Consider the following 24,505-nt stretch of genomic DNA (forward strand, 5'->3'; position numbering starts at 1 on the left):
GAAAGATGTTGTTTAAGGTAAAAACTTGAAAGAAGTAGCAAATAAGTCCTAGAGAGCTAATGCTCAGTATAGTGAATATAGACAATATTATATTATAATCATCAAACTTGCTAAAATACTAAATTTTAATTATTCCAATGACAAAATAAAATGACAATTACATGATGTGATAGAAGTGCTGAGTATAGCTACAATGACAATCATTACAATATGCTAAGTTGCTTCAGTCATTCATGTCTGACTCTGTGCGATGCAATGGACTGCAGCCTGCCAGGCTCTTCCATCCATGGGATTCTCCAGGTGAGAATACTGGAGTGGATTGCCATTTCCTCCTCCAGGGGATCTTCCCGACCCAGGGATCGAACCTTCATCTCTTACATCTACCTGCATTGGCAGGTGGGTTCTTTACCACTAGCATCACCTGGGAAGAACATTACAATATATGAATGTACCAAATTAACTTCTTTTCACGTTAAATGTACACAATATTTATTATATCTCAAATACACTTCAACAGAGGTTGGGCAAGGGATGGATATACTTTCCTGGTCTTTGACTTTATTCAGTTCCTTATAATTAGATGATTCCTGAAAGCTTCTTCTCAAAAGCCAGATATGAAGGAGACAATCTCTAGATTGTGTCTGATCGCAAGACAGAGTCTTACACAACATAATGTAATAATGGGAATGAAGTCTTATCACCCTTGTGATATTTCACATTTAGAAGCAAGCCATAGGCCTTGACCACACTCAAGGAAATAACATGATACAAGTGGGTAAACACAAGCAGGTGGGGATCAAGGGAGTCCCCACATAAATTGCCTCCCATTCAGAGCCTAACTTAACCAAGCACTGGTAGAAAGTGAGCAAAACATAGAGAAAAAGGCTAGCATTAAGTTTCCACCTTCTAGAAAAACACATACAAAGTTTCTTTAAAAGTCTGAATCTCATTTATTGACATAGAATGGAAGAAAAGTTATATGTCAAATCAAAGGCTATCTTTTGATGAATAATCATAAAAATGCAAGCTAAAAAAGTTATTCGAATAGACTAAACTTCAAACACGGAATGAATCTCTCACATATGTGGAAGACATAAACGGTAAAATAAAATGCTATAACTACAACTAACTAGTTTTTAAACATACCAACCAATTTAGCTTTCTTAATCCATATGTTATTTCCTTTTATTTTAAAAGTATGGCATATGCATGGGACAAGATATGAAAATAAATTTAATAAAGAACTGAAACAGTGGCACATGTTATTTCAGAATAATAAATTTTAATAAAGAACTAGGACAATGGCACAAAATGTTTCATAATAATAAATTTTAAACTACTTCTTTCTAAATTTGGTCTTTAATTCTAAAGTTGGTCTTCAGAAACGCCTTTCTTTTAAGTTTCAAAGAGAATTATTGCTTTTATCCATATAAGCAAATTAGATTTTCCATTTTTAATTCAAAGGTCACAGCAGGTATTATATCTAAATTCATTGTTGAATGAAAAATATACCCAGTTAAGACCATCTTTTCCATATCTTAAGTTTATTAACTTTGAAATTTTTTTAAATGATGAAATATAAATCCCCTAATTGAAGAAAAAACAGAACACATAAACTTGTTTTCTATTACCTGTCCTGTTTTATTGCTTCCAAAAAACAATCTTTTAAAAGATAATACCAGGAAATTTTGGTTTTGAAAAAAAAAAAAGACAATTAGATTAGCCCATTCTAATAAACTCATGCAGATTAATGAATAAAGATAACACATAAGAATTTGTTTTGAGTAGCTCAATTCTGTTTAAAATGCTAGCCTTGGCTTCCAACATCTGGTTTCACTCATGTGGCCTATTTAAGCTGTCCCTCATCATATTTTATCTTCTTTTCTGCTTTTTCCTTCTTCTACCCTTTCTTTTGCCTTTCTTTGCTTTTATTCAGTGTCTTACTGATTCCCAAAAGACTGCTTGGATTTCTTTCAGTATTTTCCTTAGTTTCTAAATATCCTCTCACAACATAATGTTCCTCTTTTACTAATCAACTCCACGCTATGTCTCACACTGATTAGTGGTTTTGAAGATGTTACTACTTAACCAGTAAAGAAAGCACAGTTCTGGGTAAATGTCTTTCCATATAAAGGCAATGAGAAGAAGTTCAACATGAGAACTTGGTGGAAGGAAAAACAATAATTACTAAGGAAGATAACTAAAGTCCTTAAATAGTTACAAATTCTATTTATCAGTCTAATAAAAATACAAACTATCATATTACCAGTTGATTAGGTGCTGCTCCCATGAATGCAATGAAAGCTAACAAATCAGGACTAATAATCCATTATGCAAATGAAGAATAAATAATCCATTCTACAAAAGTGCTGGTTCAGTGATCTGATCCACATCAATCTGGCCAACAGTCACATGGGGAAAATGGATATTTGATTAGTATCAAGAAAAACACATCATATTGCAAAGAAAGATTTTAAAGAGGATGAATTGGTGAATATAGCTCAGTAAAAGACAAATCTATTCTAACAGTCTTTATAAAGCTAATTCTTGAGTCTTGTATGTTTGGAATGCTTTAGGGATATAACTCTGTCTTCAGACCAGAAGCAGAGCCATCTGCTCCATACAGCTACATAGTTGTCAGGATTCACTAAGAGCTTGACTCCGGGGCTTCCAAGTGCAGACCCAGATAATTATGTCCTTACTGGCTGACCCAAAGAAAAGGGGAAGGAAAAACAGTTCCCTCAAGATGGACAGCATCTACCAGTGCCTATTAAAGGAAGTCTGATTTGTAGTACCTGAGTCATTAAAATAGCAATCTGTTTCTTCAAAGGAGATAACAATGTGAGTAGAAAAAGAGGTCATAATTCTCCTTCCCTTTGCTCGCCTGAGTTGTGCAGTGCATCCTCAGTCGTGTTGACTATTTTCTCACCAGACTTCTCGGTCCATGGAATTTTCCAGGCAAGATAACTGGAATGGGCTGCCATTTCCTCCTTCAGGGCAGTCTTCCCAACCCAAGCATTAAACCCCATGTCTCTGACATCTCCTGAATTGACAGGCAGATTCTTTACCACTAGTGTTACCTGGGAAGGTGACAAAAGTTGAAGCAGAAATAACACCTTGCCCAAAGGTTGAGATATAAGGGAAAGGCAGAGAGTATTTCTTATTACCTATAATGCAAAACAGTATTTTCCACCATTCTGGTCCAAGGGAGCAAGAGCAATGAATCTTGGCACTATTTTATAGGCACAAGTCATCTCAATTTGAAATTGCACATTTAGAACTAGATGACTCTAAAACAAAATATATGGCACTTTAAGCTCTCTTTGTTTCTCAGATTTTATTTTATTTTATTTTATTTTATTTTTGTTTCTCAGTCTTTTTAAATTGAACACAGCTCCTGTCATACGAGGACAAGTTTGTTGACATTGTATCAAATTGCAAAAATAATTTTTATGTTGCTTATTTTGACGATAGCCTTGTATATACTCAGCATGTATCAGTGAATATATGGTGAATACATGGCTTAGATAAACATTTGAAAATTCATACACTGAATACTGTGCATCTGTAAGCTCTGTTGTTTTGTTGTGTTATTTACTTATTTATCTATTATTTTGCCACATGGTGCTGAACATATATGATTCTTACCTCTCTTTTCACTTTTGCCATGTATTAGATAAGAAAAGCTCAGTCGCAGATCCACTCTTCCAAGATCGCTGAAATATACTAAGGTTCAATTAACTCAAACTGGTATTGTTTTATACTACGGCAAATTTTCTCCATAAATGTTTTCAATAAATTTATTGAGATGACCCTTGATTATTAATCTGATAACTTTTATAAACCTAGACTTTGATGCAGTGTAGTTTTTAACTGTTTTCTCATTTAATTTCACTTTCAGCAAATGGTTACATTTTTGATGTAAAGTTTTACAGAGAACCACAAAAGAACAAGAGGAGTCCAAATACATGGTTTAAATTCCCTTAAACCAGTTTTAGGAACAAATATTATATGTTCCTTAAAGAAAATTGCATTTTAAAATTTTTAAATTGTCATCAATACTTCAGTTCAACCAAGAATATGAGAGAAAGTTTTATGAGATATATTTCTCATTAATTTTGACTAAGAAAGTTATTAACATCATTTTGTGTTTAAAGTTATTAGAAACATTTTTTTTTCCCTTAGTGGGCATATAAAAATATGTTGATTAACCACTTGTTTACATTTTTCATTGAGAAAAAAATATAGTTAAGCACTTCAAAGCTTATTAAATAATTAATGGTTTTTAACAACAGTAAACTCAGAGTAATTACCAATATTTTGCTAAGTGAACCTTGCACCTTTATTCTAAGAATCAAGGTCATTTACTTATTCTTCAGGCACTGATGATTACTTTTTATACAGCACTCATATTTTTCCTTGGATTAGAAACACATTGCAAATGACGATGAGGGCATCCCTGGTACCTCATCTGACAAAGAATACGCCTGGAATGCAGAAGACCCCAGTTTGATTCCTGGGTCAGGAAAATCCCCTAAGAAAATGATAGGCTACCCACTTCAGTATTCTAGCCTGTATAATTCCATGAACTGTATAGTCCATGGGGTCACAAAGACAAAAAACAAGGAGGGAATTATTTTTACAATATGAAGTGACTGTACCAACACACACCTGAACACTTTGATAAAGGGAAAATTTTTGTTAATCTATTTTCTTTATATTCTGACACTATATATATGTGTGTGTGTGTGTGTGTGTGTGTGTGTGTGTGTGTGTGTATTATGTTCTAGTGCTTCTAGAACTTATCAGAAATGTTTCTTTGGCATAGGTTAGTTATCCTAAAGCATGATTCTCTGAAGAAAAAGTTCTCATTTTATGAGACTACTGTCTCTGATAAAATTTTTATGAGAACAATTATCCTTAGCATAGGCGTCCCTGATGACTCATATGATAAAGAACCCGCCTGCAGTGTGGGAGACTTGGGTTCGATCCCTGTGTTGGGAAGACTCCATGGAGAAGGCAACATACTCCAGTATTTTTTCCTAGATAATTCCCCATGGACAGAGGAGCTTCCGGGGCTACAGCCCATGGGGTCACAAAGAGTGGTGCATGGCTGAGCAACTAAGCACACACATCCTTAGCATAGCTGTTTCTGATAGAAATTGTATATACATTAGAATATCAACTGTATTTTTCTCTTTATGGAAGTGGGCTATAAAATATTTGACTATGTTTTCAGTCAGAAAAATAAAGACTTTTTTTTGCCATGTAGAGCAACCTGAAAAATATAACAGAAGGATGAAAAGAAATTGTGTGTGCTAAGTCACTTCAGTGGGTTCCAACTCTTTATGACCTTGTGGACAGTAGCAAACCAGGCTCCTCTGTCCATGGGATTCTCCAGGCAAGAATATTTGGGTGGGGAGTGGGGGGTGGGGTGGGGGGGTTGCCATGCCCTTTTCCAGGGAATATTCCCAACCCAGGGATTCAACCTGTGTTTCTTATGTCTCCTGCACTGGCAGCTGGATTCTTTACCACTAGTGTCACCTGGGAAGCCCCCAAAAGAAATCAAATATAAACAATTATATTTTTAAAATGATGCTGTCTTATTAATAAGAAGAAATTAATTTATGACTTAAGAGAATATAATGCAACTTGGTGCAGGAATTAACACCCTTTTAAGAAGATCATTGTGATTGTCTTAATAAAAATAAATGCAAAGAAATTATGTACAGAATATCAGAGCATAAGTAAATTTCTTGGAAGCCCATCCAGCCATTCAACTACTGATTCACTTGGAGTTTGTGGAAGTTGGCCCAGGAAAGACATCACTTCCTTTCTTAACACTTGAAATTCATTTTATTCCTCTGTTAGATGACACACCTTTAGCTAAGTCCTTAACTCATTATTTAAATTACTTGGTTCTATTCATAATAAATGACAAGGTATGAAATTATCATACAAATTAATTATTTAAAGTATTTTTCTAATGATCTTGAAACAATCTAGAAAGGATATATAAATATTTTGTCATGACTCTATATGCCTACATCACTATATCTAGAGACAATACCATCCACCCAAAACTGTTAAACTTTTTATTTCATAGATGCTACTTTTCATGAGGATTTAACACTGTTTCTATCTCCTAAAAAAGCTAGTATGTAGTGCTAACTATTGGATATGAGAAGATAACAGAATGAGATTTAAATGTCTGTATGTGTGTATGCATGTGCATGTTCTGTCAAAGAAGAATTTCAAGGAAGTGCAACTTCAGAATCAAACTCTGTTTTGTAGGTAGTTGAGCTTAGTTTGGATACTATAGAAAATTGAAACACTGACATAGAAAACAAACTATATGTACTCCCTGAAGAAGAAGAAAAGGTATGTGGTAGAGAACAAGCCTGACTCCATATTGTTTCTATTCCTTTAGCTTTAAACTTTGTGCTGTTTGCGTGTGCTTAGTCATGCTGGCTCACCTGTGTTTCCCCAATCAGTAAAAGATTGCTGCCTATACCCTGAAATATACATAATAGCCCTTTCTCGTAGGTCTGCCTCCTAGGCTTGACCTTTAAAGCAACAATGCTTTTCATTCATATAGAGATAAAAAGTTGCATAACAGAAAGTAACACTCATTTTGTTGTAAGTTTATGAGACCATTGTGATCAGATCTACATGGACAGTTGATAGAACAAAAGATGATCACATTGCCTCAGGGATCTGGCAGCACCAAGAATTCTGCAAAAACCAGTCACACCTCCTCATATTTTAGTATAAAAGAAGGCTGAATTCTAACTTGGGTAAGATGATTCTTTGGGAACCTAGACTGCCATCTTCTCAGTCTTCAGGCTTTGCAAATAAAGTTATTATTCCCTGCCCCAACACCTTGTCCTTTGATTTATTGGTCTATCATGTGGCAAGTATTATGAACTTAAAGTAACAGTAGTACTCACTCAAAGAATAGAAGGAAGAAGACTGTCATAAAGGACAATATATGATTGCATTTTAAGACATGCTCAGAAATGTAAATCTATAGAAACATAGTAAATTGGTGGTTTCCTGGGGCCAGGAGTTTTGGATAATGAGGATGAACAGTAAATGAATTCTCAATTAGTAAATTTAGAAAGTGTTCTAAAACTGATTTATGGTAATGATTAAAGAACTTCATACATTTATGAAGTATCATTCAACTATATACATGAAATGAGATAGCTATATGATATGTGAAATAAGTCTCAAAGGACATAAAAAAAGAGAAAAGGAAATTATAAGCAAATGAAAGTAATACAAATATGAAAGAAAGAGAAGCTGATCTTATGTTCAGATTTATTTTATTCTATATTTTTAAAATGTCTAAAAGAAAATAAACAGCAATTAATAAAATAATAAAAGAAGAAAATTAAGTTGAAAGTACATTTGTGAATGTAAATTTAAGGGATCATTGAGTACCTGAAAAATAAATTGTAGGCATTTTAATAAAAGAGAAAGAAAAAATTCCGTTGATATGTAGACAGGGAATAAAAGTAAATTTGGGCACAGAAAACAAAGTGGGACAAAAACCGGGCTAATTCTTTGCTCCACTATTAAAAAGACAATCAGTTTATGGTTTCAGAATTTTGAAAGAATTTTATTATTCAGAAATAAAAAGCCTAATAATTTTCCATATGTGAAATTATTATTTCCTTTGAACATACTAAACTTCAAAAGATATACTACCAAGATATTTATCTTTTTAGAAATACTATATTTATTCTAGTACACCATAAAAATTAAATTTCATAATGGGAAGTAATTTTTAAATAAATTTTCAAGTTTTCTGTTAATTATTTTAGAACCAGAACTCAAGTTAATTTTTTTAGATAGTTTATCAGACAAAGATGCTGTATTATTCTCTACTGCTTCCCTTAATTCTCTTTTTTATGTAGGCATATCTTTTAATTTTTAGAAATTTATTTCTTATATAAGATCTGTCACCCTATTGATTAATTAAATATTTTACTATGTTTCATTACAACCTAGAAAAATAATGATTATCATCCTTTTCCAAATTATTAAAATCAAATTATGTTTACACCAGAAGAGTCAATAAAATAATTCATCCTCCCTTAGCATAAATATATTGCTTGAGATGACTTTTTGATGTGAAAGGACTTCAATCACCATTTCTTGCCTTTTTAGAAGACATAAAATGACTTTTTTTATTAAGTTGGAAAGCTCAATAAATTCACTAATGATTAGTATCATCTGTCTACAAAACATTCATATTATAAATTTTAGTCTTATAACATAGTTGTGTATTAAATATGTACATATATATTCTGAATTCAATTTTCATTGAATATTTATGTGAAAAGTGTGTAAGGAAGCACATTCAAATGTTACAAGTAATCCTGCCTACATGTTAGAGTTGTGGGTGTTTAAATTATTTTTTTTGATATTCATATCTCCAATTGTCCAAATTAAAGTTGTCATGCTTAGCAAATAAAAATAAATATATCGAGTTAAATTTGTACATATCTGCAGGGAGAACAAGATGGTGGAGGAGTAGGTGTACATCTCTTTCCATGGATTCATCAGGAACACACCTTCAGACACAGAAGTGCATGCAGAACCCCAGCTGAGAGCGGACAGGAGTACCTGACCAGCAGGAAAGAATATACAGACCCATGCAAAATTCACTAGGAGGAAGGAACTAGGGGGAAAAGCAGAAGTTTTAGTAGGACTAGACCTGCCCTCAGCAGGTGGGAGAGCTGAAGCAGGGGTCCGATCTCCACACTGGGGCAGTTGTCAGAGTCAGAGGAGAAATATTCAAGGCTGAGAGTGAAACAGCTGATCTGTGGCGGCCTCAATGGCATGAGAATCAGACAGTCCTTGCCCTATCCATACACACTCTGGACAGGGATGCAGGTCCCCTGGAAGGCACAGCAGCTGGGAGGGGAGTTAAGGGACTGTGCAGTAATCCCAGGGTGAGGGCTGCTATTGACTGTAGAGAGACTGATTGAGGGCATTTGAGAGAGAAGACTGTGGTGGGAAATGCCTGTGGAGGAAATCTGGGCATCCATAGAAGCAAGGCGATGCTGCTGAGTCACGCATAGGGTGTGGAGTCATCACCATAGCCTCTCTTCCCCAACACCAGCATTGGCAGCTGAACAATAGAGAGGCTGGTTCATCAAATGCCTGAAAGACTGAACTATGGGGTAGGACCCCAACCAGGGTGACCCTTTATTTACCTGATGCCCCAATCTACAGAGTAGGACCCCAACCAGGGCAGCCCCTCTGAGTGCCTGACACACAGAACAAGAGAGAAGGACCCCAGGCAAGGGAGCTCTCTAAGTGCCTGACCAGGTTGAGCTACAGAGAAAAACTGGCCAAAGAGGCCTTCTGATCACCAGCTACTGAAGGATAGAAAAAAGACTCTGATAGGGCCATAACTCCTGGGGTGGAGGCAGTCTGTATCCTTGCACACGTGTCACCGCCAGGGTACCTGCAAGCCAAGGAACTGCCCCAACTTTATCCTCAACCCTCATTGGGGAAGAGCTGCCACAGACAAAAAAGGTATATATTTATATAAACATAATATGACACCACCCTTATGGAAGAAAGTGAAGACGAACTAAAAAGCCTCTTGATGAAAGTGCAAGAGGAGAGTGAAAAAGTTGGCTTAAAGCCCAACATTCAGAAAACTAAGATCATGGCATCCGGTCCCATCACTTCATGTGAAATAGATCGGGAAACAGTGGAAACAGTGTCAGACTTTATTTTTGAGGGCTCCAAAATCATGGCAGATGGTGATTGCAGCCCTGAAATTAAAGATGCTTACTCATTGGAAGGAAAGTTATGACCAACCTAGATAGCATATTAAAAAACAGAGACATTACTTTGCCAACAAGGGTCTGTCTAGTCAAGGCTACGGTTTTTCCAGTGGTCATGTATGGATGTCAGAGTTGGACTGTGAAGAAAGCTGAGCGCCGAAAAATTGAGGCTTTTGAACTGTGGTGTTGGAGAAGACTCTTGAGAGTCCCTTGGACTACAAGGAGATCCAACCAGTCCATCCTAAAGGAGATCAGTCCTGGGTGTTCATTGGAAGGACTGATGCTGAGGCTGAAATTCCAATACTTTGGCCACCTCATGGGAAGAGCTGATTCATTGGAAAAGATCCTGATGCTGGGAGCGATTGGGGGCAGGAGGAGAAGGGGATGACAGAGGATGAGATGGCTGGATGGCATCACCGACTCGATGAACATGAGTTTGAGTAAACTCTGGGAGTTGGTGATGGACAAGGAGTCCTGGTGTGCTGCAATTCATGGGGTCGAACGAGTTTGACATGATTGAGCGACTGAACTGAACCAAATATAAATCCAATCATCAACAGACAAGATTACCACCTCACTCAGCCTTGCCCATCAGAGGAAAAACAAACAAGCAAAAAAACTCAGCACAAATCTCACCCTATATGAAGCTTACACAACCACTGGACCATCTTTATGAGGACAGAAAACAAAAGGAAGAAAGAATTTCATCTTGAAGCCTGGAAAAAGGAGACCTCAAGCACAATAAGTTAAAATAATAAAAATAATAATGAAAAGGCAGAGAAATACTATACACTTGAAGGAACAAACTAGAAACACAGAAGTCCAAATAAATAAAAAGGAAGTAGGCAAACTACCTGAAAAAGAATTCAGAATAATGATAGTAAAAGTGATCAGAAACCTTGAAAACAAAATGAAGAAAATGCAAAAATCAATAAGCAAAGACCTAGAAGAATTAAAGAATAAACAGAGACAAACCACACAATTACTGAAATTAAAAATATTCTGGAAGGAATCACTAGCAGAATATCTGAAGCAGAAGAACAAATCAGTGAGCTGGAAGATAAAATGGTGGAAATAACTTGTGAAGAACAGAATAAAGTAAAAAGAATGAAAAGAACCGTGGATAGTCTCAGAGACCTCTGGGACAATATCAAACACATCAACATTTCAATTACAGAGATCCCAGAAGTAGAAGAGAAAAAGAAAGGGTATGATAAAATTGTTGAAGATATTATAATTGAAAATTTCCCCAACAAGGAAAAGGAAATAGTCAATTAAGTCCCAGAGGCACGAAGAGTCCCATAAGTGATAAACCCAAGGAGAAACATGCCAAGACATATACTAATCAAACTAACAAAGACCAAATACAAAGAAAGGATATTGAAAGCAGCAAGGGAGAAGCAACAAGTAACATACAAGGGAAACCCCAAATGCTTAGCAACTGATCTTTCAGCAGAAACTCTGCAAGTCAGAAGGGAATGGCAGGATATATTTAAAGTACTGAAAGTGAAAATTCTACAATCAAGATTATGGTACCCCTCAAGGAACTCATTCAAAATTGATGGAGAAATAAAAGGCTTTTCAGACAAGCAAGTTAAGAGGATTCAATACCACCAACCCAGCTTTACAAAAATGTTAAAGGGACTTATAAAGTCAAGTAATACTATAGAAGAAAGAAGATCTACAAAATCAACCCCAAACAATTAAGAAAATGGCAATAGGAACATATATATCAATAATTACCTTAAATGTAAATGAATTAAATGTTCCAAACAAAAGACACAGCCTGGCTGAATGGATACAAAACAAGACCCATATATATATATATATATATATGCTGTCTACTAGACAGCATATTAAAAAGCAGAGACATTACTTTGTCAACAAGGGTCCGTCTAGCCAAAGCTGTGGTTTTTCCAGTAGTCATGTATGGATGTGAGAGCTGGATTACAGAGGAAGCTGAGCACAGAAGAATTGATGCTTTAGAACTGTGGTGTTGGAGAAGACTTTTGAGAGCCCCTTGTACTGCAAGGAGATCCAACCAGTCCATCCTAAAAGAAATCAGTCCTGGGTGTTCATTGGAAGGACTGATGCTGAAGCTGGCACTCCAGTATTTTGGCCACCTGATGCGAAGAACTGACTCATTTGAAAAGACCCTGATGTTGGGAAAGATTGAAGGCAGGAGGAGAGGGGACAACAGAGGATGAGATGGTTAGATGGCATCACCGACTCAATGGACATGAGTGTGGGTACACTCTGGGAGTTTGTGATGGACAGGTAGGCCTGGCGTGCTGTGGTTCATGGGTCACAAAGAGATGGACATGACTGAGTGACTGAACTGATGGGCAGGACAAGAAGGGGACAGCAGAAGATGAGTTGGTTAGATTTCATCGCCAACTCAAAAGACATGAATTTAAGCAAATTCTGAAAGCCAGTGGAGGACAGAGGAGGCTAGTGTGCTGCAATTCATGGGTTTGCAAAGAGCTGGACATGACTTAGCAACTGAACAACAACCTGGCTATGTCATTCTTTCAAAGAATGTGCCCTGTCCCTTTCCCTCTTGTTTCAAACACACTAATAAACCACAAGCGAATGGAAGATGGCTAGGAAAAATTCAACAGTTAGTGAAAATTTATCAGGCACAATTAGTTTCTAATTTTTCCTCTGTAAATCTTTTGATCTGATCTTCACTTACATGATAATTCCCTGTTTGGATATATAGCTCCATAACAATAATAAGCAAAACTAAATTTTTAATGATGTATCTGTAGATGACTTAGAAGCATATTACTATCATTAACTCACACTTAAATATACACATATACACAGTGTTCCTCAACTTTTTCTATGAAAACTCTCAAAAATAGATTTTCATGTGTTTTCTCTCTAAAAAGTTTGGATACCTAGGTGATGATAGAAAGCATGTCTTAGATATAATTTATCGATTTAGCTCTTTCCTTTTTTTTTTTTTTTTGGCCTGACCTAACAGCTGGATTAGAGGAGTCTGACTGGCATCTCAGAGAGAATGAAATCTTCTAAGCATCACAGGTATATGGGTCAGTTTCCCAGGAGAGAAAAGACTAGTTTTCACATCACAGTTAAAAGCATTCTACAGAAAGACTACTGTTAAGAAACCCATTAAGTCTTGACAGTGTGGCTCTTGCACCAAGGTGATTCAAATACATGTACTCAAAAGACTTTCTTCTTCTTAAGTAAACCAGGGAAGTTCTGATCATCTCACTCCAATGACTAGAGAGTGCAATGCTGAAATCTACCAGCATCTCCAACAAAGTGAAAGGTATGTATGCTTGGCTAGTGCATATAATGCTACAAAAGCAAAGACATCTCAAAAAATGAAATGAAGACTACATAAGTCTCTAGGATTATGAAGTAGTCAAACACATACAGCACAATATTTAAAATAAAAATGGAGCATAAATTTCCAATTAATAAGCACAGCAAAACTTCATTTTGGAAGTTATTAGTTACTAGAAGCAGTCTTTTTTATTTAAAATGCTAGATAAATTTACCTTTGTGGATAAGGATGATGTAAAAAGGAAAAAAATTCTCATTTTAATGCCTAGCTAAGTTTTTTATTTTATAATTAAGAATATAACATAATTCAGATAATAAAAGTTCTTTAATTTTCAATTGGGAAAGATTAGGCAGCAGAAATAACTCATAAAATAGGACAGGAAAAAATACATATAACTAGGTGATTTTATTTTAGAATCACTTGTTTACAAAATGATCTTATAAAAGGTTACAATTGTGTCAGATAGGTACAATGTCAAAATATTGGAGTCAAAAACGTATTTGATTTCAAGTTTTTTCACTTGGATCCTGGAAATAGCTTTTTTTCTGTTTTTGTCAAATGAAGCTGCATATCCATTGCTTACTGTTACCCATAAAGGAAAATATCAGGAATACCTATATTCTATCATAAAGTTAAATTATGCCACTGTTGTTTTCCCTATTTACTCATGCATTTAAATGATACATTATCCTCCATTACAAAAGACATGAAGCAACAATTTTTTATGAACAAGAATTTATTAAATGTTTATTTGAAAAATCATGCCAGACAAAACATTTTAATGAAAACCATTGTGAAAGAAATCATTTCTTATTGTCATCTTCATTGTAAGCAGAGAAGGAAAGACTGACTAATCTGAAAGGTACCTATAAAAAATCAACTTTTCTATTGAATAAGTAGGCATTTCCCAGGAGGCAGACTCCCTTGTTTGAAGAAATCCATGAAATACATTGTGCACAATACTGACACAAAACTTACTGCTGAATATAGCTGTTCCTCCTGTCAACAAACACCTACTGAATACCCACAGCATGAACGGCGTGAAACTCCCTTCACTTAGAGTTTGGGAAGGACATAGACAGTTGTTTCAAACTCCTCTTTGATTTGAAGGAGTCATTGGCCACACTTAACTAAAAATAATAATTTATAGTCCATTATATTATTCTTTGCACTCTTTCTTGCCCCTAAATTGACTAGAAAGTCCTCAAAAGAACTAGTATCGAGTCTTGCCACAATGATGTTCTATTTCTTTTAAATAGGAGTTGTCTTCCATGTTCTATAATGGATAGGGTGGCCTTCATCTACATATTAAAAAATGGGCTTATTGCCAGTTTAGAAAAGCTCTCTGGAAACTTTTACTCCATTATTGTAGGACCTTGGAAAAAGAGACTAGCTACAGCAGAACAGATAGTGTCTTTCCACGGAAAGAAGAATCGATAGAGACTACAAAAATGGAAAAAGGCAAAGTACTGTAGGTTCTTAAATGAAAATTGATTTCCACCATTGACCATGGAACAAGCTCATCAGTAACATCGCATTTAGAGGGAATCTAATTGTTTCTTCTTATGGTAGGGTTTGAACTTAGAAGGGAAGTATAAGAGGGAAATCAATCCTCTGTTATCGAAAGTAGTTTAGTCACAGCATACTGATTCGAGAATATGAGAATATACAATTGTTTAAGAGTCCTTTGTATCCACTCAATGGATTGCCTTGGAAATCTAAGCTGCATTCCTCAGAAAAATATGGGTTTAATTTTTAATTCTTTCTTTTTTCAAGACCATACCTAATCACTAGAGACACTCTGAATTCCTTTCAGTCACACAGTAAACTAAATACGAAAGAAAATGACTAGAGAAAATTCACCAGTAAAATCATGCAAATTGCAGGCCATATTGATGATTCATCTCTGTATGTAAGGGACAGCATGTTTTATTCACTTATCACTTAAGCACAATAAGGTTGCAGAACTGGCCATGGTTCACAAATCCCTGGTTTTGTGAAGCTTATATTGTATTTTATATACGAGTGAGAGAGGAGGTAGATAAATAAAGAAGTAAAAAAAAAAGAAAAATGAATGAAGAAAATAATTTCCAATGAGGCAAATAGTAAGACCTGACCTTGAAGGAGAGTATCCCAGGCAAAGGGAATAGCAAAAAGTAGAAGTATGATTTCCATGTCAAGGAACCGAAAGAAGAAAGTCTTGTGTGGCTGGTTTGAATAAACTAGAATGGTGTTACAAATTGGTATGTGAGGGGTATGACTTTCCAGGTGGTGCTGGTGATAAAAAACTTGCCTTCCAGTGCAGGAGATGTAAGAGACACAGGTTTGCTCCCTGGGTCAGAAAGATCCCCTGAAGGAGGAAATGGCAACTCACTCCATTATTCTTGCCTGGAGAATCCCAAGGACAGAGGAGACTGGCAGTCTGTGGTCCACTGGATCACAAAGAGTCAGACACGACTGAAGGGATCTAGCACACAGGCACACATGGGTAGGCTATGCAGAAGCCGAGCCGTGCATGACTGATCTCACGTGGCCTCACCTGCAGCAGCTTGAGTAAGATTTTGGTTCCAAGCCAGAGACAGGTTGGGCAGCCGCAGGGAGAGTGCTGCATCCTAGCCACTAGACCACCAGGGACAGTGGCCAGAGACAAAGCCCAGGTCTATCATCTGTGTAGAAATGAATTTTCACATAGAGACAGGACATGGTGAAGTACATAAAGCATTTATTAGGAGGGAAAAGAATCCATTACTTGTGGATAGACACATGGACGGGCTCAGAGAAAGAGTTATACCCTCATGGTAGTTTGAACCACTTTCATGGGGGATTTCTTTTGGGTTTCCTTTGACCAGTTATCTTGTTTTGTCTGGTTCTGAGGCTGTATTTAGTATATCTCAGGGTTCTCCCTTCTCTGCATGCACATTTCTTAGCCAAGATGGATTCCAGTGAAGAGGCCTATGGGTAGTTGACATCACTTACTATGGGGTGACATTTACTATCTCTTGACCTCCAAAGAAGATTTCTATGCCTGTAGTCACAGAAGTCTCCCTGAGTTTGAGAATAAATCTATATGGTCTAGGCAAGGCCTAACCTCTTCCATCATCCTGTTTTTATGGAGTTTCTGATATTATGGAGTTTCTGTCCATGGGGGAGAAACTGTTCAATCTGAAACCCATCTATCTCCTATCTCATGACTATGGAGACCATGGTAAGCAGTCTAGGTCTCACTGAAAGTAAGTTTGAAAACTGGAAGGTTTAGAGGGGTGGAAGGGGATATTATTTAATTAACATTGTTTGAAAACTCATACTGGATTTGTTGTTGTTGTTCAGTTGCTAAGTTGTGTCCACTCTTTGTGATCCCATGCAGCATGCCAGGCTCCCTGTCCTTCACTATCTCCCAGAGTTTTATCAAATCCATATCCATTGAGTTGGTGATGCAATCTAACCATCTCATTCTCTGTCACCCTCTTTTCCTCCTGCCCTCAATCTTTCCCAGCATCAGGTGCTTTTCTAATGAGTCATCTCTTTGCATCAGGTGGCCAAAGTATTGGCGTTTCAGCTTCAACATCAGTCCTTCCAATGAGAATTCAGGGCTGATTTTGTGCTGGCTGATACATGGATAAGCTGAAGAAGCATCAGCAATCAGGCCTTTATACTACTTCAGGGGAGGAATGACTGTGTCTTGGACTATGGTGATAAAAGCTTTTGTTAAAAGTCTCCTGTGTTTTCACTCAAAGCTTTTTAAATTTAGCCATCTCTGGCTAGGGCATTACATAGAAAATCACCAAATGTGGCTTAGTGAGAAGAAAAGTAGAGAGGGCTATAAATACATCCTCAGAGAGGAATAAGCCACAGAATAGCAAACACCCAAAATAAGTCATCGAGCCTTCCAAAAAATCTTGTAATCCATCTGATATGTATTGAATACTACAGTTATACATTCAAGTTCTTTTAATTATATAAGGACTACTATCAAATTACTACCTGTTTCCCTGGCCAATCTCCTTCCCTCATCCTTCATTCAAATATAGTTCATTTGTATTTTTATTTTATTAGTATTAATGTACAGCTATCATTAACATAGTCTCTTTTTGCACAGTGGAAACAGCATTAATTTAAAAGCATATGGATTCCAGCCCTGATGCTTACTGACTGCCATGAATTTGGGAAGTTCTTAACCTTTCCAGGTCCTAATCTATACTGTTAGGAGAATAGACCCACCCTATGTTCTAAGTGCTTTAGATGTTTAAATTTATTCCACAAAATAATTATATGAATTAGATGTTACTGTTGTTGTTGCTATTATCATTCCCCTTTAATGGGTAAGAAAATTAAGCTATAGAGACAAGGTGAACAGCTTAGTCAAGGTCATCAGCTAGTAAGCTGCAGAGCCTAAATTTGAACAGTCTTCATGAGCACAGAAACCACATTCTTAAACACTACATTATGTCTTTAATGGGCTAATATATCATAGATATTTAATAAAAATTTGTTATTTCTTTCATCTTTTTCTACACTTCCTCACTCATTTCAGCTTATAGTAATTGTATGCTTAGTAAGAGTTGTATCTATCAGAATTATGCACCTTTCACTACCTTTGCCTAAATTTGTATCTCTCTGTTTGAATTTATCTTCTTTTTCAGAAGTCCTGAATAAACTGTCACTGATTATAAAGAAATAAATGTTAATTTCATTTCTCTCTTTACAACTTCCATAGTCATATAACCAAGCTGGTAATCTTACTGGAATTCCAAATTTTTTGGATAATTCCAAATCTTTTCTTCTAAAAGAGAATAATATGTGTAATGTATTTTTAGGGTTCAGGGGAAATGATAAAATTTTCTGAGTTTGATAAAGTATCTGATTAAGGTTAGGACTTTCTAAAGTCTCACTGTCAAGTTAACAGTGAATAATTTTTGATAAACAAAAGCAAGAAAAAATATGAAGAAATAAAAAAGAATCTGAATAATCACACATCTTAAAAGTTAAGGAAAGTCACTTCCTATCCAGTTAATGGTGTATTACTATTGATAAACAGGCTAATGAATAACTGAAGTGGATTATCAGAAGAAAGTAGTAGATGAAGCATTGGTGCCAAATAATATTGGGGATAGCATTGAGGATTTGTTTTCAGTTTCAAAAATAGTAATGATGCTCTTCATAATACCTCATGTTTGGTAAAATACAACATTTATATATACAAACAAACATCTTTTCTATGTCCCCTGGGTTCAAGAAAACCACCATGATTTGGTCAAACATTTTTCATATATAGTTTTTCATTTTACATTGCTTTTAAGATAACCTGGGCTTCCCTGGTGGCTGAGAAGTTAAAGAATCCTCTTGAAATTCAGGAGACCCAGGTTCAATGCTTAGGTTTGGAATATTCCCAGCAGAAGGGACTGGCTGCCCACTCTAGTACTGGGCTTCCCAAGTTGCACTAATGGTAAAAAGCCCACCTGCCAATGCAGGAGATGTCAGAGACAATGGGTTCGATTCCCGGGTCAGAAAGATCCCCTGGAGGAGGGCATGGCAATCCACTCCAGTATTCTTGCTGGGGAATCCCATGGACAGAAAGCCTGGTGGGCTATAGTCCATGGGGTCACTCAGAGCTGGACACAACTAAGTGACCAACACTATTATAACCCAGAAAAATAGGTAGTGGTGGCGGGGGATGTTGTATCATCTGCAATGATAGTAGTAACAGTAGAACTATTTTATAGAAGTAGAAATTGAGGAAAAAATTACAGCTAATAAGAGGTAGAACTGGATCATAAACTCACTTCCTTACACTCCAAATCTCTGAATTTTCCACTATAAAAAGGCTTTGAACCTAATTTCAGTTTTCATTAGAGTATATAACTATTTCAGTAGGAAAATTTTATATTTGAAAAATACATTCATAGTTTGGAGTATATAATATATACATTCTGTTTTTGAAGGAAATGTTTTAAATAGAAAGTTGTGCTTTAAATACATAAGTGTAATAAAAATTATTTAGCATAATAAACTTAAAGTGTAAATACAGTGGAAATAAAATCCCTTTAATGTGTTTAAATTTATCTTCAATTGATTACATGATATTAAATATTAGTCTCTCACTTTTTTTTTAAGAAAACATTTATTGAGGCCATGGAAGAACTCTCAACAAAGTTAACAAAATCCATTAGTTATTCTAGTTTTAGCTTGTCCATTGTTAACATGAATATCCTTATATATATTCATTGTGCTGGTCTCAAAATGTGTGCACAATATTGCATTACAATATATATGTATAGAATACATATTATACATATAATCCTGCAAAATTTAAAAGTTCACCAAAAAATCATCACTAAAACAAGAATGGAATTAAGTATATTTACTGGATAACCACTGTGCCAAATAAGTGCTAATTGTTTTCACTGCAGCACCTCATTTAATCTTGACAAATCCCTTTCAAGGAATGATTGAAAAATTTTGTCAAAAGAGCAAACTGTAACTGAAGAAGATTAAATAACTTGTCCTGGTCATACCACTAGTAATTTTCAGTTTATATTTGGTCATACTAGTAGGGTTCAATCCCTGGGTTGGGAAGATCCCCTGGAAAAGGGAAAGGTTATCCACTCCAGTATTCTGGCCTGGAGAATTCCATGGACTCTATAGTCCATGGGGTTGCCAAGAGTCAGACACGACTGAGGGGCTTTCACTTTCAGTATTTTTTAGAGACCAGTTAATCCATAGCAGTAGCTGAAAAATTATTCTTTAAACAAGAAAAAGAAAATTCATTGACACCAACCACATATTTATTATTATCAACGGTTTGATATTTATTTCTCAGGACAATTCACTGCTACCATGTCATCAGCTCAACAAAGCAATGAATTTCGGGCTCAACAAGCCTGATCTTAATATCCCCTTGTCACTATGAAGAGACAATAGATCCATATCTCATTACTTTGGCACCTTGTTCCTTTTTGTGTTCTTGTGATACTAACTTGGCACTCTTTCTTTATTTTCTATCAGGCTGTAATACTAGCTTTTGCTACATTTCCATTTTAAGTACTTACAACTTCTCAAGATAAATATTTGAGCACTGCAGAAATGAGATAAGGTTTGCCAATTAGCACAAAAGAATACTCTTGAACTGATATTATAAACAGACATTCAGTGTTTCTGAAATCTCTCATCTATTTTGGTAGTAGAGTTCAATATAAGAGAAATAACAAAGGACAGTTTTACCATTGATAACAATCCTAATCCTCTATAATGAATAAATATTACATATTTATTACTTCAGGTAACAGTGACAAATAGATAAAAATTCAAACTTTTGTAAGCAAAGTTTTAGAAAGTTCATTACAACTACAGAAGTATTCCAGGTACTAAGAAAGTCATCTAGATTTTTGCCCATTTATTATTTTAACAGTAATGCACCAAAAATAAGTGGTCAAAATGAAGAAACCTTAGACCCCACAGTTTCTACAGAGCCCTGAACTGGAAACAAAGGAGAGGAAATTCTGTATCCAAAATATGATTTCAAATATTAAGCAATTTTATATAATTTAGTAATATCTTTACATTATAAAGTTACTTTTAATTGGTAACTGTTTACCAATTTTAATTGGTAACTCCAATTGATCTCTACTTGGAGAAGGAAATGGAAACCCACTCCAGTATTCTTGCTGGAGAGTCCCAGGGACAGAGGAGCAGGCGGGCTATAGTCCATGGGATTGTAAGAGTTGGACACAACTTAGTGACTAAACCACCACCATGATTCCCTATTATATTGATCAAAGTTCCAGTACATTTGACTATAAAGCAAAATTTTAAGTGAATTTCTTATAACTCCCACTAGCAATTAGATTTGACTCCCGTATTAAAAATATTTTGGCAATTAAAAACTTTAATAGCTATATGCTTGCGTGCTCAGTCACTTCATTCATATCTGACACTGTGCAACCCCATGAAATGTAGCCCTGAAGACTCTTCTGACAGTGGGATTATCAAGACAAGAATTCTGGAGTCGATTGCCATGACTTCCTCCAGAGGATCTTCTCGACACAGGGATCTAACCCATTGTCTCTGACGTTCCTGCATTGGCAGGTAGGTTCTTTACCACTAGCACCACCAGGGAACCTCCATGCTAGAGTGGGTAGACATTTCCATCTCCAGGCGATCCTCCCAACCCAGGGATTGAACCTGGGTCTCCTGCATTGCGGGCAGATTCTTTATCATCTGAGTCACTAGGAAAGCTTTTGAAAAGCTAAGTTCTTGTTATATCATTATCAGGTTATAAACAGTTGATTTAAGCACTTATAACAATGAACATGCTGGGAGAAATATCAATAACCTCAGATATGCAGATGACACCATCCTTATGGCAGAAAGTGAAGAGGAACTAAGAAGCCTCTTGATGAAAGTACAAGAGGAGAGTGAAAAAGTTGGCTTAAAGATCAACATTCAGAAAACTAAGATCATGGCATCCGGTCCCATCACTTCATGGCAAATAGATGGGGAAACAGTGGAAATAGTGTCAGACTTTACTTTTGGGGGCTCCAAAATCGCTGCAGATGGTGATTGCAGCCATGAAATTAAAAAATGCTTACTCCTTGGAAGGAAAGTATGACCAAGCTGGATAGCATATTAAAAAGCAGAGACATTACTTAGCCAACAAAGGTCCATCTAGTCAAGGCTATGGTTTTTCCAGTGGTCATGTATGGATGTGAAAGTTGGACGGTGAAGAAGGCTGAGTGCCAAAGAATTGATGCTTTTGAATTGTGGTGTTGGAGAAGACTCTTGAGAGTCCCTTAGACTGCAAAGAGATCCAACCAGTCCATCCTGGAAGAGATCGGTCCTGGGTGTTCATTGAAAGGACTGATGCTGAAGATGAAACTCCAATACTTTGGCCACCTCATGCGAAGAGTTGACTCATTGGAAAAGACCCTGATCCTGGGAGGGATTGGGAGAAGGAGGGGAAGGGGACAACAGAGGGTGAGATGGCTGGATGGCATCACCAACTAGATGGACATGAGTTTGGGTAAACTCTGGGAGTTAGTGATGGACGGGGAGGCCTGGCGTGCTGGGATTCATGGGGTCGCAAATAGTCAGACACGACTGAGCGACTGAACAGAACTGAACTGAACAATGAACAATGAGATGGAGCCAAAGCAAAAACAGTGCCCAGATGTGGATGTAACTGGTGATGGAAGTAACATCCAAAGTTGTAAAGAAAAATATTTCATAGGAATCAGGAAATGTTAGGTACATGAATCAAGGTAAATTGGAAATGGTCAAACAGGAAATGGCAAGAGTGAACATTGACATTTTAGGAATCAGTTAACTATAATGGACCAGAAAGGGTGAATTTAATTCAGATGACCATTGTAGCTACCACTGTGGACAAGAGTCGCTTAGAAGAAATGGAGTAGCCCTCATAGTCAACAAAAGAGTCAGAAAAGCAGTTCATGGGTGTAATCTCAAAAATGACAAAATGATTTTTGTTTGTTTCCAAGGAAAACCATTCAATATCACAATAATCCAAGCCTATGCCACAATGACTAATGCTGAAGAAGCTGAAGTTAAATGGTTCTATGATTACCTACAAGAATTTCTAGAACCAATACCAAAAAACATGTCCTTTTCATCACAAGGAACTGTAATTGAAAAGTATGAAATCAAGAGATACCTGGATTAACAGGAACATTTGGGCTTGGAGTACTAAATGAAGCAGGGCAAAGGCTAACAGAGTTTTGCAAAGGAACACACTAGTCACAGCAAACACCCTCTTCCAACAACACAAGAGACGACTCTACACAAGGACATCACCAGATGATCAACACTGAAATCAGATTGATTATATTCTTTGCAGCTAAAGATGGAGAACCTCTATACAGTCTGCAAAAACAAGACCAGGAGCTGACTGTGGCTCATATCATGAATGCCTTATTGCAAAATTCAGGCTTACATTGAAGAAAGTAGGGTAAAACACTAGAATATTCAGGTATGATCTAAATCAAATGCCTTAAAATTATACAGCAGGTATGATGAAGAGTTTCAAGGGATTAGATCTGATAGAGTGCCTGAAGAACTATGGGCAGAGGTTTTTTACATGGTACAGGAGGCAGTGATCAAGACCATCCACAAGAAAAAAAAAGTGTGGAAAGGTAAAATGGTTGTCTGAGGAGTCCTTACAAATAGCTGAAGCGAAAGGCAAAGGAGAAAAGGAAAGATATGCCCATCTGAATGCAGAATTCCAAAGAATAGCACAGAGAGATAAGAAAGACTTCCTCTGTGATCAATGCAAAGAAATAGAGGAAAACAATAGAATGGGAAAGACTAGAGATCTCTTCAAGAAAATTAGAGATACCAAGAGAACATTTCATGCAAAGATGGGCAAAATAAAGGACAGAAATTGTTTGAACCTAACAGAAGCAGAGATATTAAGAAAAGGGAGCAAGAATACATAGAAGAACCTACAAAAAAGATCTTCATGACCCAGATAACCACATTGGTGTGATCACTCACCTAAAGCCAGACATCCCTGAATGTGAAGTCAAATGGGCCTTAGAAAGCATCACTATGAACAAATCTAGTGGAGGTGATGGAATTCCAGTTGAGCTATTTCAAGTGCTAAAATATGATGCTGTGAAAGTGTTGCACTCAATATGCCAGCATATTTGGGAAACTCAGCAGTGTCCACCACTGGAAAAGCTCAGTTTTCATTCCAATGCCAAAGAATGTTCAAACTACCACACAACTGCATTCATCTCACAAGCTAGTAAAGTAATACTCAGAATTCTCCAAGCCAGGCTTCAACAATACATGAACCATGAAATTCCAGAAGTTCAAGCTTGATTTAGAAAAAGCAGAGGAACCAGAGATCAAATTGCCAACCTCTGTTGGATCATCAATAAAGCAAGAGAGTTCCAGAAAAAACATCTACTTCTGCTTCATTGACTACCCCAAAGTCTTTGACTGTGTGGATCACAATAAACTGTGGAACATTCTTCAAAAGGTGGGAATAGCAGATCACCTGACCTGTCTCCTGAGAAATCTGTATGCAGGTCAAGAAGCAACCGTTGGAACAGGACATGGAACAACGGATTGGTTCCAAATTGGGAAAGGGGTACATCAAGGCTATATATCATCACCCTGTTTATTTAACTTATTTGCAGAGTATGTCACATGAAAGGCCAGGCTGGGTGAAGCTCAGGCTGGAATCAAGATTGCCAGGAGAAATATCAATAACCTCAGATATACAGATGACACCACATTTATGGCAGAAATTGAAGAGGAACTGAAGAGCCTCTTATGAAAGTGAAAGAGGAGAGTGAAAAAGCTAACTCAACATTCAAATAAACTAAGATAATGGTATCTGGTCCCAACACTTCATGGCAAATAG

Source organism: Odocoileus virginianus, chromosome 29 (genome assembly GCF_023699985.2).
Source record: "Odocoileus virginianus isolate 20LAN1187 ecotype Illinois chromosome 29, Ovbor_1.2, whole genome shotgun sequence".
NCBI lineage: Eukaryota > Metazoa > Chordata > Mammalia > Artiodactyla > Cervidae > Odocoileus > Odocoileus virginianus.